The sequence below is a fragment of the Cupressus sempervirens genome, chromosome 2, assembly GCF_028749045.1.
Source record: "Cupressus sempervirens isolate cs-2001-9-10 chromosome 2, ASM2874904v1, whole genome shotgun sequence".
Taxonomy (NCBI): Eukaryota; Viridiplantae; Streptophyta; class Pinopsida; order Cupressales; family Cupressaceae; genus Cupressus; species Cupressus sempervirens.
This window is the reverse complement of record NC_143119.1, coordinates 170,525,536-170,540,619: the sequence shown is the minus strand read 5'-3', so window position 1 is coordinate 170,540,619 and position 15,084 is coordinate 170,525,536. Positions and strand designations below refer to the sequence as shown.

The 15,084-nt window shown below is 32.6% G+C and overlaps 1 pseudogene; it reads left to right on the top strand.

Moving 5' to 3' along the window:
- The window catches only part of LOC149571606 (rust resistance kinase Lr10-like), a 91,613-nt pseudogene extending 88,400 nt beyond the window's left edge, over positions 1-3,213 (top strand).
- Positions 3,214-15,084: the final 11,871 nt, after the last annotated feature.

The window sequence follows — 15,084 nt, the reverse complement described above, 5'->3', positions numbered from 1 at the left end:
TGTAGTGACCTTGCTCTTCAGCTGAAGTGCAATGGTAAAGTGAATATGCCTCTAATTAACATTAGTGGCTACTAGTACTATATAGTGAATCATTTTCATCGCCACCCAAAATAGGATCCTACCTATCCCACTACAATAGTTGATAGAAATTTGTGGGGAGATGTTTGCAACCTATTGACCAATAATCTTACAATGGAATTGTGGTCTAGCCCTCGCTTTCACATTTCTAATGAGTACATCAATATAAGTCTATGCAAAGAAGATATCAGAGAGTACCTGTTAGCCAGTGCCACTGATCAAGTGTATGCTTTTGAATGCAATAGTAGTTGGTACCATTCAAACTTGAGTCTAGCTAGATATTATAAATCATCAATGCAACTACCTATTCACAAATTTGATATAAGTAATTGACAAATCTTGCGAAGAATATATGATAGATTCAAAATAAAATAGAATTTTAGTGAAGGTTGTGAGCATTGCAAGTCAAAGGAAGAGCTCTGCATTTACGAAACTACTAATTCAATGCAATTGAGTTGCAAATCATGAAAATCTAGTAAGAGTCATAACTAATCCCTAGTCTGTATATTTAGTCGACGGATAGAGAAAAAGCGTCAACATTTTTATTTCTAGAGAAAAAAAATTTTGTTCATTTTAATTCTTCTATATTTCCTAATCATAATACTAAACATAGTCTATGCCATCATAGGTAATTCTAACCATGCAAGTTTGTTTAATACTACTAAGAATGCTATTGGTCTAGGTAAGTATCCCTTTCTTCTTAATCTCCATAATTTATACATGAAGGACAAGTATGCTCTAGAATAGTTACCTCAAGTATCTCTTTTTCACAAATTTAAGAAAAAAATCATCTATTTCATTATATCAATCGATCTATCATTTAAACATAGACATCTCATGAATTGTTCATTATTAGTCCCTGCCTAATAATGAACTAATGTTTTCATTTGACCTCCCTCAAAAAATCTAACAACTAGACTTTACCTTTTTACTTATTAGATTTATATTACAAGCTTAAACTTTTAAGTGCGTATTTGGAATTGATCCATATTCTGCACTAATTTAAAAATTCCAACCTTTCCTTTTATTCTTGCATATGCATTTAAAGTTGAGAAGATAGGTTTCAATAAGCTATTTTGAATAGAATATATTGTAAGTGTACCCAACTAAGATTGTGTAGTTGTTTAATTTTTCAAATACTTTTTAAAGAGTAGAATAAAATATTTTAAATTATTATTATCTTCAAAAAAAAAAACATGTTATTTAAAATCTTAGTTTTTTATATTTTCCAAATATAAATTTATTTTTAAAGATATTATAATTATCTAATTCAATTTAAGAATGATAATATAAAATTTATTTTAAAGAAACAACAATCTAAATTAAAATTTTATATGGTATAAGTTTTGATTTCAAAAATTGTGATATTAATTATTTTAAAATATCTTTTCATATAATTTTTAAAATGTTTTTTCACAAAAAATTTCTGTAATTTATTTTTACTAATAAACCTCTAAAATTGTCCTTTTAATTGAATATTTTTCATCAATATAGATATGATTTTATGACCTAAATCACAATTATATTTTATCTTACATTTCTAGATAATTTAAAATTTAGTTTTTATATCAATGACCACATTAGCAAGATAATCAAATTGATTTGATTGATTGATATTTTTTATTTTTTCTCTTATTTTCCTATGTTCAATGACAATAAAAATGAATATCATTAAAACTTCTAGAAATGTCGCATTGACACTTGCATAAAGCAGGGACTCAAGCTCTCACAAACCTCTTGTTTTAATTATTTATAAGAAAATATATCAATAAACTAACATCATAGGGTTTCTCAAAAAAAGAAAGGTAGACTATAATGATATAAAATAATAGCAGTGCAAAAAGGGCATTAAAATTTATTATTATATTAATATATCTTTCATCACTGTCAATTCTTATGGATTGAGGCATTTTGGACAACTCAAAGACTAAAACTTCTATCATTGCAAATGAATATCACTTTTTTATTTTTATTTACTCATCTATATATCTTATTCATTGAACATTTGTATTTCATCAATGTAACCTTTTTAATCAAGTGCGGCCATTAGAATCAATGCATTGTTACTGATAGGATTATTGCTTCTATTCATTAATCGAAGGACGAGGTTGAAACTTGATCTATCTAGCATAAAGATGATCTTCCAAGATTATGTCCATCAAATGCCATGCATATATTCATGCTCTTAGCTTATGCAAATGACTAATAGCTTTGCACAAAAACTAGGAGAAGGAGGTTTGAGTGTGGTTTACAAAGGAAAGCTACCAAGTGGCTATTTGGTGGTGGTCAAAATGCTTGATCAGTCAAGACATAGTGAGGATCAATTCATGAATTAAGTAGTGACTATTGAAATGATCCATCATGTTCATTTGGTTCACTAATAGAATATTGCTATGAAGAACACATAAATGCATTGGTGTATGAGTAGATGGCGAATTGATCTCTAGACAAGTTTATATTTATAGGGAAAGACAAGGTACAAATCCTAAATTGGGTTATGTTGTATTCAATTTCTTTTGGTGCAGCTCGAGGCATAGCCTATTTACACCAAGATTGTGACAACAATATCATTTATTTCGACATAAAACCCCAAAAAATATTACTAGATGAAGATTTCACACCAAAGGTAGCTCATTTTGGTCTAGCCAAATTGTGTGGTACAAGAGATGATCACATATCAATGACAACTACAAGAGGAATGCTAGGATATATTTCTCTAGAGGTGAGGGAAAAATAAGATGTTTATAGTTTTGGAATGGTATTGTTGGAGGTTGTTGGAGGAAGGAAGAAATTTGATATGCAGGTGAGCCAGTCCAATCAGTTATATTTTCCAGAGTGAGCATTCAATTTGATGGAGAAGGGGAGTTAGAGAGGGGGTTGAGTAGACTTTGTATAGTAGAAATAGAATGTGAAGAGAATGAGAAAGCAATAAGACTACGCAAAGTAGGAATGTGGTGTATTTAGTAAAACTCAAGAGATTGGTTCAGCATGAGTAGAGTGATTCAAATGCTGGAAGGAAATGGTGATAATTTTAGCAATTCTCTTATGCCTTTCAATTCACAATCAATTATGGTTGTACCTTCAAGCAAGGAGTCTTTTGCAAGTAACCAAAGTGAATCTCATGCAAACCCATAATTCTAGTTCTCAACATTATTATAAGCAGCTATTGGGATTAACATAGAGGGACATCAATTTGAAGCAAAGTCAACATGTATGGAATTTCCTCTGATTTCATTATCTAAATATTTTAGAAGAAAAAACTTGAAGGAACATCATAAATATTCAGTTTTTCTTATACAAAGGACCACTTTTTAACAATGAGCCTTCCATGGTTTTTCATGATAGAGATATTTATACAAATTCCATTTGATCATACCTACTTTATTTATCCATTTTTTATGTTGTGTAGCCATATATATATATATATATGTTTTCACAATTTTCTTTTTATCTATCTTTTCTCTCTTATTTTTGGTAGGAGATTGAATTATTAAATACAATACAATTTAAACAAAATAAGGAAGCTAAGGTGAAAAAGAGAAAACTTTAATGTTCATTCTTATTTCTCTTTTATAAATTATTATTTACATTTTAAAAGGTTGATGTCATCTAGATGTTAGGAGCATAGTAATTATTTTAAATTTTAATCTATCATTCTAAAATTTTAATATATTTTTTTTATTTATGCATTTTTTTTTGTAAGATTACACTATTTAATATTAGTTTGTTTTGTTTTTAATGAGAATTTACATTTCTATTTTTAAAATTTATTTTACTGAGTACCAATAGTTTAGAGGAAAATAAATTAGGTTTTGAGTTTGAAATAACTAACTTTCTATTGGAAAAGTTGATTAATTATGAATGACACTGTATTTCTTTTTTATTACACTTATTTTAGGGTCACAATTTATTACACCCACTTTTCATCATTTTTATTGTTTAAAGACACGGTTTCACCTCAATTAATAGTAGATGGGGTCAAGCTGAATAAGAGAATGGACACAATAGGAAAGGGAATACTTTATTAACTATGAAAATATGCTATTACAATCCGTACAAAGAAACTGACTTCAAAACATGCCCGTTGGGCTTACAATAGCATAAAATTGGAGATAATTTCTCCTTTGAATACCTCCTCTCAAACTCCACTCCAAATTGCCTTTTACAATGCCAAAAATGTTCTTAAATAGACCTTGAAGGGTTAAGGATTAGGAATACACTCTAGAAAGTGCTAGTTGGCATCCACCGCCCAATTAGAAGGCTCTAGAAGTCACATTAGAAGTTAGTGCAAAATTAGAAGAATCCAAAAATGGTAGTTGAACTTCTAGAAGCCATAACTCTTGAACTGTAGCTCCAATTGACAAATCATTTACATGTTCGAAAAGCTCTCGAAGCGCTCTATAGCCCTATGGACAAGCTTCACTCATCCCCCATTTTTTGGTTCTATTTGAGGTCATTTAATGCCCTTAACTTGACTCTGAAGAATTGTTAGGAGGCCCCCCAGAAGCTAAAAAATTGCAATATCTTTCAAACTGTGGGGCCCTTTCACCTGATTCTTTTTCTGGAATGTTCTAAATTATAATTACAATCATGCAACCAATTTACACCTTGTAAGTCACCAAAATTATGGCTCAATTACACTCCTATTTTTTTTGGCATTTACACCTATCCCAAAGTGCTTAAAAACTCTAAGAAAACTCCAACCCAGAACACTAAAAGTGGAACTGTGAGAGTTGGAACCTTTATTTGACACAAATGGGTATCCAAAAATGAAAACACATGAAACAAAAACTATATCTAGGTATATTTTTTTGAGTGACACAAGATTGCCCTTATACCTCTAGATGCTTCTGCATTAGGCACCTAAGGTAGATTGAAAAGCGACCTTGTCGCTTGATGGATGGTAGAGGAAATTCCAAATGGGAAACCTTAGCTACTGATATCCAAGTTGAGTCCTCTATTGGCCATCCTTTCCACTTAACTAGGTACTCTTTGTACCTTCTATTTCTGGGACTCCTGCCCACACGACTATCCAGAATCTCTTCTATCTCCTCCTTCTTAGAAGTAGGAATTGGACATGGCTCCAGCATCAAACCCTTATCTGCACCATCATCATGATACTTTGTTAAGTCTACAATGTTGAAGATAGGAGAAATGTGAATTCCATTTAGCAACTCCACCTCATATGCATTCCCTGAGTCATGTTTCTTCAAAATTTTGCAAGGGCCAAATTTCTTCATTTTCAACTTTTTGTAAGTACCTACTAGAAATATTTATTTCTTTAAGTGTGCCATGACTAGATTCTATTATAATTCTTTAGAATAATTTAGAGGGGGGTTGAATCAATTATTCAAGGTCCAATGCCATTTTTCTTTTCTTCTTTTTTAATAGCACATAACTGAAACTACTATGCATGTAATTTGAACATTTAAACAACTATGAAAAGTAAACATGCATCACACCATAACACTAAGAATTTGATAACCCAAAAACCCTCCAGGAATAAGAAGGTAAAATTGGGGTGGGGATGATACCCACAAAATAACAGCGCAATTGATTTCAACCACTTCTGATGGTCTACTCTGTTAAAGACCTACCCTGTTAAAGGCTACAACACATTGTTAAATGTAACCTTGTTAGAGGATTTCACCATACTGTTAGGAATGGGCCTAGTTAAAGGACTTTGGAACATTCACTTGGAATGTCACCCTATTAAAGGATTTATAACATGGCTATTAAACCAACCTAAGTTCATAGGATTTATCTTAATTGTTACAATTGCTAGAGAGTAACAACAGTGGCTTTTGATTTGATACAACTTACAACATATCTTACAGATTTCAGATCACACTTCAGTTCAATCCTTTGCTTGGCTTTAATCACTTCAAATCTATCAGCTTGTCATCTCAAGCTTTGTCATCTTGAGTCTTCTTACTCATCATACCAATGCAATCATATCTATGGTCACCTATCGAAGTAGAGTATCTATACTCTCTTCTACCTTAGCACCTTCTTCAACACTTCATGCTAGACCATCTCTCCTTCTTTTCTTTGTGACCTTATGACTCCTTAAATAGAAATCTGGAATCTCTTTTCAGCTCAATTATCCCTCTCCAATTTTAGGGTTTCAATAGATTAGGTAAGATACAATGTATCTATCCCATATTTTTCTATTATCTAGAAACTTCATCTAGAATCCAATTGTTATTGTTAAAAATGATTTACATAGTGTTCTGTGCCACCAGCTCATCATTCTTATCTCCTATCTGATTCACAGAATTCTAGATAATAACCATGTCGTCTCAAATCTAGTGAATCTTCCATTTTCAAAATAATGCAACAACTCGGCATTATTGATTTACTAATGCTCGGCATCCTTTGTATTACTCGGCTCCTATGTTCTGCTCGGCATCTGATCTTCACTCGACACTTGAAGATTACTTGGCACTCGATATTTACTTGATACTTGAAGATCACTTGGCACTTGATATTTACTCAGCACTTGAAGATTACTCAGCATACTCTAGAAGGTGAACTTGCTCGGCTTCAACTAAGAATCTTAGTTAGGCTATACAAATTACTTAGCTAAAACCTTACATATTTGATATGTCTTGGTGTGTCTATCCTCTGTGTCTTAGAGTATGTCATCAATACACTATTTTATCAATGGCTTAGCTGATCCTTATACTTCATTACAACATCATAACTTCAACCTTTTTCTAAGTACTCTAGTTACGTCTTATTGATTGCCAGCTCCTTGTCAATTAACCATCTTGTAGTATTTGGATTACTAAAGCAATTGTCATTCCTACAAGTAGCAAGTTTGACATCAATGACAAAAAAATGATTGAAAACATTCTTTACCAATTCCATTATTCTTCAATCATTTCCAATAGATTCCCTACTTGGAACTCCTTATGTCTTCTTCTTCTATCAGCCCTAGCTTTATACTATTGGTTCATCTTGGTAATGTTTGCATGGAAATCCTCATGTAGACGCTTGATATGTTTAGCAAATTCTTTAGCTTCAGCACTTGTCCTCTCCCCTTACTCCATCTTCCTCAATTCTAGTGTAGTCCTTCAGCTATTTCCATCTACAATTTGGAATGGTGATCTACTAGTACTCCTATTTATAGAGTTATTGTAAGAAAATTCTGCTTGTGTTAGAATCAAACCCCATCCCTTGGCTTTATCCCAAACTAAACATCTCAACAAATTTTCCAGGCTTTTATTTACCACTTCAGTATGTCCGTCAATCTATGGGTGATGTGTAGAACTAAACTTCAAGTTCATTCTCAACTTCTTCCACAATGTTGTCCAAAAATATCCCACAAATTTAGTATCTCTATCAAAAACTATACTCCTTGGAAGACCATGTAATCTTACCACCTCTTTAAAAAACAAGTCTGCAATATGGATGGCATCATGAGTTTTGTGGCATGGGATGAAATGTGCCATTTTGGAGAACCTATCAACCACCACAAATACTGTGTCATTACCCCTTTATGTCCTCAAAAATCCAAGAACAAAATCCATACTTATGTCCTCCCATGGTTAGGCAATGGCTGATATAGTCTAGTATTCTGACTAAATCCCTTGGCCGCTTGACGAACCTGGCAATTCTGTACAAACTTCTTCACATCCAGTGACAATTGAGGCCAAAAATAATGTTCCCTAAGAATGGAAATGGTCTTATCTTGACCAAAATGTCTTACCATCCCTCCATTTTGTTTCTCCTTAATCAGATTTTCCCTCGTGGAACTCCTTGGAATGCACAATTGATTGCCCTTGAACAACATACCATCTTGAATCAAATAATCTGGCCACTTGGTTCTATCTATAGCAATAGGCTCTTTACAAGCTTTCCATGCTTCAACAAAATTAGGATCCTCAGGGTATAGATTCTTGAGTTCATTAAACCCAACTACTTCAACCTGCATTACTGCAAGCAACAATTGCCTCCTACTCAATGCATCTGCAACCCTATTAGACTTTCCACTTCTATGCTTCAACACAAATGTATAGCTCTGCAAGAACTCCATTGACTTCATATGCTTCCGGTTCAATGTACCTTAGCTATTTAGGTACTATAATGCCTGGTGATCAGTATACAAAACAAATTCCTTTGGCAATAAATAATGCCTCCATTTCTTTAGTGCCTGAACTATTGCATAGAACTCTTGATCATAAACAAAATACTTCTTCTTCGCATCATTCAATTTTTCACTGGAATATGCAATAGGCTTACCTTCTTGGCTCAATAAAACCCTAATAGCACTATCGCTAGCATCACAATCCACGTTGAACACCTTACTAAAACTAGGAAGTGCGAACATAGGTTGTTCTATCACCTTCTTCTTCAACATTTCAAAACTTCTCGTAGCTGTCGTAGTCCATTTGAACTCTTTTCTATCCCCTCTTATTATGTCAGTCAGGGGTGCACATATACCACTAAAATTCTTAATGAACTTCCTATAAAAACTAACTAGACCATGAAATGATCTTACCTCAGTAGCAAACCTTAGAATAGGCCACTCCAAGATGGCTTTTACCTTCTCTAGATCCATTTTGAGACCTTTAGGTGATATAACAAACCCCAAGTAGACTAAATCCTTTTTAGAAAAACTACACTTCTTCAAATTAATTAATAGTTTCTCTTCCCTCAACCTTTCAAGGGCATTACAAATATGCAATAAATGTTCTTCCAAAGTCTTGCTGAAAATTAAAATATCATCCAAATAAACAATAACAATTTTTTCCAAAAACTTCTTAAGTACCTCATTCATAAGCCACATGAAGGTGCTTGGGGAATTTGTCAATCCAAAGGGCATATTTAGCCACTCATAAAGACCCTCCTTGGTCTTGAAGGTAGTTTTCCACTCATCTCCTTCTCATATCCATATCTGGTGATAGCCTCTCTTGAGGTCTATCTTTGTGAACTACTAAGCTCCACTCAAGTAGTCCATAAGATCATCCATTCTTGGCAAAGGAAACCAATATTTGATGGTTATCCTATTTATAGCTCGAGAGTCTATACACATTCTCTGCTCTCCATCCTTCTTTGGTGACAGTACTTCTGGTACTGTACATGGACTTAGGCTCTCTCAAATCAAACCCTTCCTCAATAGCTCTTGAACCTGTCTGTTTAGCTCCTTAGTTTCAGTAGGAGTCATCGTATAAGTAGCCTTGTTAGGAAAACTAGCTCTAGGGATTAAATCTATCTGATGACTGATTTGCCTTACTGGTGACAATCCTTCTGGAACATTATCAGAGATGATATCTCCAAACTCACTTAATAAATCTAAAACTTCATGTGGTATTTAACTACTACCTTCCTTATCTTTTCTAGGAATCAAAGCATAACACATACGCTGATGTTTCATGCCATCTAAAAACTTTCTTCCATCAACAAGATAGATCCTAACACTATTGCATACCTTTTCACCTTCTTTTATCATTGGCTTTAGTTTGTGGCAAACTCCATCCTTTGTCAGAGAGTTTGTGGTTGCATGACCATCATGTGTTGCATACCTATGTAACTTCCATGGTCTTCTCAACAATAGATGGTAGACATCCATTGGAATAACATCACAAAGAACTTCATCATGGTAACTCCTAATTTTGAACTTCACTAAACATTGTTCACTTACCAAGACCTTATGATCATCCTTCACCCAAACAATCTGATAGGGCTGGGGGTGTTTCTCCCTCTTGAGCTTTAGCTTAGAGACCATCTCCTCTAACACCAAGTTGTCAGTGCTAGAACCATCAATGATCACATTGCAACATTTATCCTCACACTTGCACCTGGTATAAAATAAACTCCTCCTTTTTCCTAGTTCAATCTCACCACTTAGTAGGATCCTTTCATTCACTAAAGTCTCTCCTCTTTTTGCATCCTCTAAATGTGATGGCTGTGCATCTTCATCCGCATGAGCAACCCTAGCTTGACCCTTAGCTCTCCTATCTGCCCTTCCTTGTCACCGAGGAAATTCAAAGGCATGATGACCTTCTTCATTGCAATGGAAACAGGTACCATGGAAGCCTCCTCTTCTTGATCCTTATCCACGTCCTCTACCTCTTCCTCTCTAATCTCCAAAGTCTTGATCACTGAACTGGTTGAAACCCTCATTCCTCTGGTTCCTGCTAGTACCCACATCTTCATTTTTCTTTTGGGTCTCATTTTGGCCTCTAGATGACCTACCACTACCCCTTCCTCCTTGACCACACCCTCTTTGTCTCACTTCAAACCTTTTATTTAGCTTCTCTTCAACTCACAGGGAAAACTAGTATGCCTCCTCAATGCTGATCATTTTTACCAGACTTAATTCCTCTTGGATGCTAGGTCACAACCCAATGATATAATGTGCAACCTTCTCCTTATTTTCTTTTGCATGCCTTTCTCTAATCAAAAGTTGATAAAATTCCTCCATAAATTTGTAGACTGATTTTCCTACTTGTTTTAACACATGCATCTTAAACAAATCTAGCTCGTAGTCAATAGGAATGAACTACTTCTTTAGTTTGTCCACCATGCAATCCCACCATGTAATCTTCTCCTTCTCTCTTCTTTTTCTTTCCAATTGGTCCTCTTACCACTAGATTTTGGCATGGCCTTTTAGTTTTTCCTTTGCAAACTTAACCCTATCTAGGTCCCTGATATCCTCATACTTAAAGTACTCCTCCAATTCATTGATCTAGTCGATCAACTCATCTGGTTTCAAATTTCCTAAAAATACACCGACATCAATTATAGGTCTTTTTTCAAACTTAGTAATGGCTCTAAAAAGCCTTTCCTCTGCTTGATTCAAAACATCCCCTTCAACTTCTTCTTCTTCATTATTGCCCTCACTTTCACCACCTGCAGCAATATTTGTTTCTCTATGGAGCTCCTCCTGTAATGCCTGAACCTACCTTTGGAGGGCTCTAACCTCCTCAGGATTAATAGCTCTAGCCCTTCCACCACACTCTCTTCATGGTGACATCTTCTTAACTCAAAACCCACAACCACACAATCCTGGTGAAAACTGCCTCACAATCGACACTCTATCTACAGACTCAGAAAAACCTCACTATAATACCACTTGATGGGGTCAAGCCAAATAAAAAAATGGAAACAATAGGAAAGGGAATACTTTATTAACTATGAACATATGCTATTAGAATCTGTATAGAGAAACTGACTTCAAAACATGCCCGTTGGGCTTATAATAGCATAAAATTGGAGATAATTTCTCCTTTAATACCTCCTCTTAGACTCCACTCCAAACTACCTTTTACAATGCCAAAAATGTTCTTAAATAGACCCTGAAGGGTTAAGGATTAGGAATACATTCTAGAAAGTGCTAGTTGGCATCCACCACCCAAACAGAAGGCTCTAGAAGTCACATTAGAAGTCGGTGCAAAATTAGAAGAATCTAGAAATGGTAGCCAAACTTTCAAAAGGCATAACTTTTGAACTGTAGCTCTGATTGATGAACAGTTTACATTCTAAAAAAACTCTAACCCAGAACACTAAAAGTGGAACTATGAGAGTTGGAACCTTTATTTGATCCAAATGGATATCCAAAAATGAAAACACATGAAATAGAAACTATATCTAGGTATATTTTTTTGGGTGACACAGGATTTCCCTTATACCTTTGGATGCTCCTTCATCAATAGTTCATGTAAGTAAAATAGTTCCTAAACATTGGAATTCTTGTTCTCATGCATTTTACCATTTAGTGTGTCAAGTCATTACATTTCTATCCTCTAGAAGGACTACTTGCACATCTATCACCTAAAATCAAATAAACTTTTCTTACACAAATGTTTGTGTTGTCATACCATAAGTACCAAATCATAATCCAGGGTGAACATTTGAATATTTAGGAGACATAACAAGAACTTATGTCATGTACATAACTTCAAACTTGTATTGTTAGACATTCATTGTTATAATGATGTAGGAGAAACTCAATAGTTAAATACTACTATATCATCAAAAATATAGGTTAAAATGTTTATTGAACTTTTGAACATTTTTATTTGTTTCCATTTTTTCTTCATAATGTAGATTTATTAAATCTACAATCTCCATAAAAAGATATAAAATTAATCATTCAATTATGTAGTACTAGATATAATTTGTAAATTTTTCATAGTTGTTAGCACAATGAACATGTCACTATGTGCAAATCATATTTGAAAAATTAATTCTCACTGAATCATGTGTACCTTGAAATGTTTGAACTTTGTGCCAAATATAAGATTATATATGTGAGAATTGATCTTAAGGAGGATAATGATTAAGTCATGTAAAATTTGAAAGATTATATTTCATTGCACTTCTATGGGAAGCCATAGAAATTTTGAAAGATTAGTATTTATCACACTTCTTTAGGAGAAGTAACCTTATAAGAAACAAACTATTTATCCCATTTTAAATAAATTTAAAGAGTTGAAGTAATTTATATTGGTCACATGGTTTCTATTTCATGTACATAAATAATTGTACTATACTTTTGGCTAGAAATGATTAATATTGATCTTCTAGTTTATATTTCATGTACATAGAGCATTGTATCATATATTGGTTAATAATATCTATATCATTTTTTTATTAAAAGATGAATATTACATTATTTACCTTTAAATATGTGAATATTAATTATTGATCAACAAAAGAAGTGGGAATCAAATTAAAGATGAAGGATTAAAATTTCCAAGGCTTGATATTACATTTGGGTTATCATCATATTGAATTGTAATGCATAAATTCTAAAAATTGACATCATATTTTTATTTTTATTTTTATTTCATCTATTAATAGTTTTTCTATATGAATTTATAGAATTTTGTTAGACTTTCTATCCATAAATAAATTTAATATAGATCAATATTTACTTTCTTGGTCATTGTTAGGGTGAATTATAACCCCATAAATAAAATATTATGTACAATGTTGCTGAAATCAAGTTCATAGAAATCCCTAAAGAAGATGTCCTACCTTGTAGCAATAGAAAAAATAGCAAAAATCAACAAGAAGTTATACTAAACAATAGATTAAGATAGTAAAACTGATAATCACATTGACAAAGAACCAAGAACTTATATCCATTTGACATGTTGATATGCGGTCTCACATTTGAGGCATATAGGCTTTGATTATTTACAAGTTTAGATGTGAGCCCTCAAGTTATCCTTTATCTTCTCTATATGCTACTAAACAAGAAAAACTAACCTAACCTTATACAAGATAAACTTATACGATCGCAAACCTCAATAAGAATGAAATATATTACATCTAAATAGGTCAAGACACAAATCAATAAGAACAACCGAAAATAGATACATCATGATGTGTCAAACAAGATGTTTGAGGCCATGTATACAATAACATAGAGAAATGATCCAATTAGCTTCACCAAGTGTAAAAGACCCTCACAAGATGAATCAAGTCAACCTAGTCATTAGAAAAAGAAGAACAAAATAAGATAGAATCAATCTTAAAATAACTTCTCCAAGAAAAGAAAAAAAATGCGACCTAAGGATTACAAAAAATGTTCATCGAGATATCTAGAACACAACATAAGAATTGCATGAGAGAATGATCTACCAATGGACCGATTGCTACTTTAAAATGCCAAATATTATCCAAATGGAACAAAGCACCATACAAACTCAAGAAAATCTTGTTGGGTTATGCAAGATTGCCAAAATTTTAAGATGCTCCTATATTAGAATTCTAGGTTTAATAAGAAAGTGATCCTCTCCCTTTGATGAAAAAAAGAATTCTTCAAAATTCATTTTGACCTTTGATTTTCCAACCCTCATGTGGTTAAGAATATAAATATGCAAGATGTAACTCTCTCCCTTCTTGAATCTAATTTGTACAACCTTTGTATAGGGAAAATTATATCATATTATATTATTTACTTATTTATTTTATGTTTATTAGAATTTTTTATTAAAACCTATTTGGAAAGGTGAAATATTTTCTACAATATTGTCTCTTGAAATTTAATTGATTTATTCATTTATTTATTGTTATTTTATTAATATTTATTTTTAGCTCTGCCTTTATTGATAATATAATTTTTATATTTTACTTAATAATTATTTATATTATACTATTTAATTATATTTAATATTTTAATATTTTAATATTGATTGCATCATATGATTTTATTATAATTATTTATTTAATAATATAATTTTTGATATATCTAACTATTGTTGTTTACTAGTGTCAAACACTTAGTCATATGCTCGATAGAGTCAAACGGTCATCACTATGAGCAAGCTACTCTAGATAGGCTGAGTCATGAGATAGCCTTATATATAAACATGTATACACTAAGCCTTATATGACTCAATTAACTCTTTGGTCGCTAAGAATTTTCAATGTAAGTTGAGTCTAATGTTTACTAAGCAATTTGAGCATATTGTTATTGAGTGACATAGGAGAGACCGAGTACAATAAAGACTAAGCATCAATGACATATATAGTGAATGTTGAGTGTGAGGCATAGTAAGTGCCAAGAAATGTAGAGTTAACATTCAAGTTAGGAATAATACACACTTTGAGGTAAATTGTTTCAGGATGACAAAGACAAGACATTTAATACTTGTAGAGTTTTTTACAGAGATCATTAAATGTTTTATGATGTGGATCACATATCCCAATGTTCTATGATGAATGAATCAAATGGAGAGGTGAAACTAGGAAGAATCTAGAAAACTCTTTATGAAATCTTTAAATAGAGAAGATCTAAACCTATTTCAAGATAGGATATGAGAGATAGAGTTGATGAGAAAGAGAAAACATGTTATTCATGTGATTCAAGTGTGGATGTGTGAATATTGCAGAAGAGGTAAAAGAGATTTATCATTTCAGAACAAATCAAGTGACCTAGTGAAGTAGTAAAGTAGAGTAAAGCTATATCAGATTACAGATTAGATTGGAAAGAGAAGATCCAAGAATAGATTATTAGAGTAGACTAAGGACCAAGTACTAAATTAG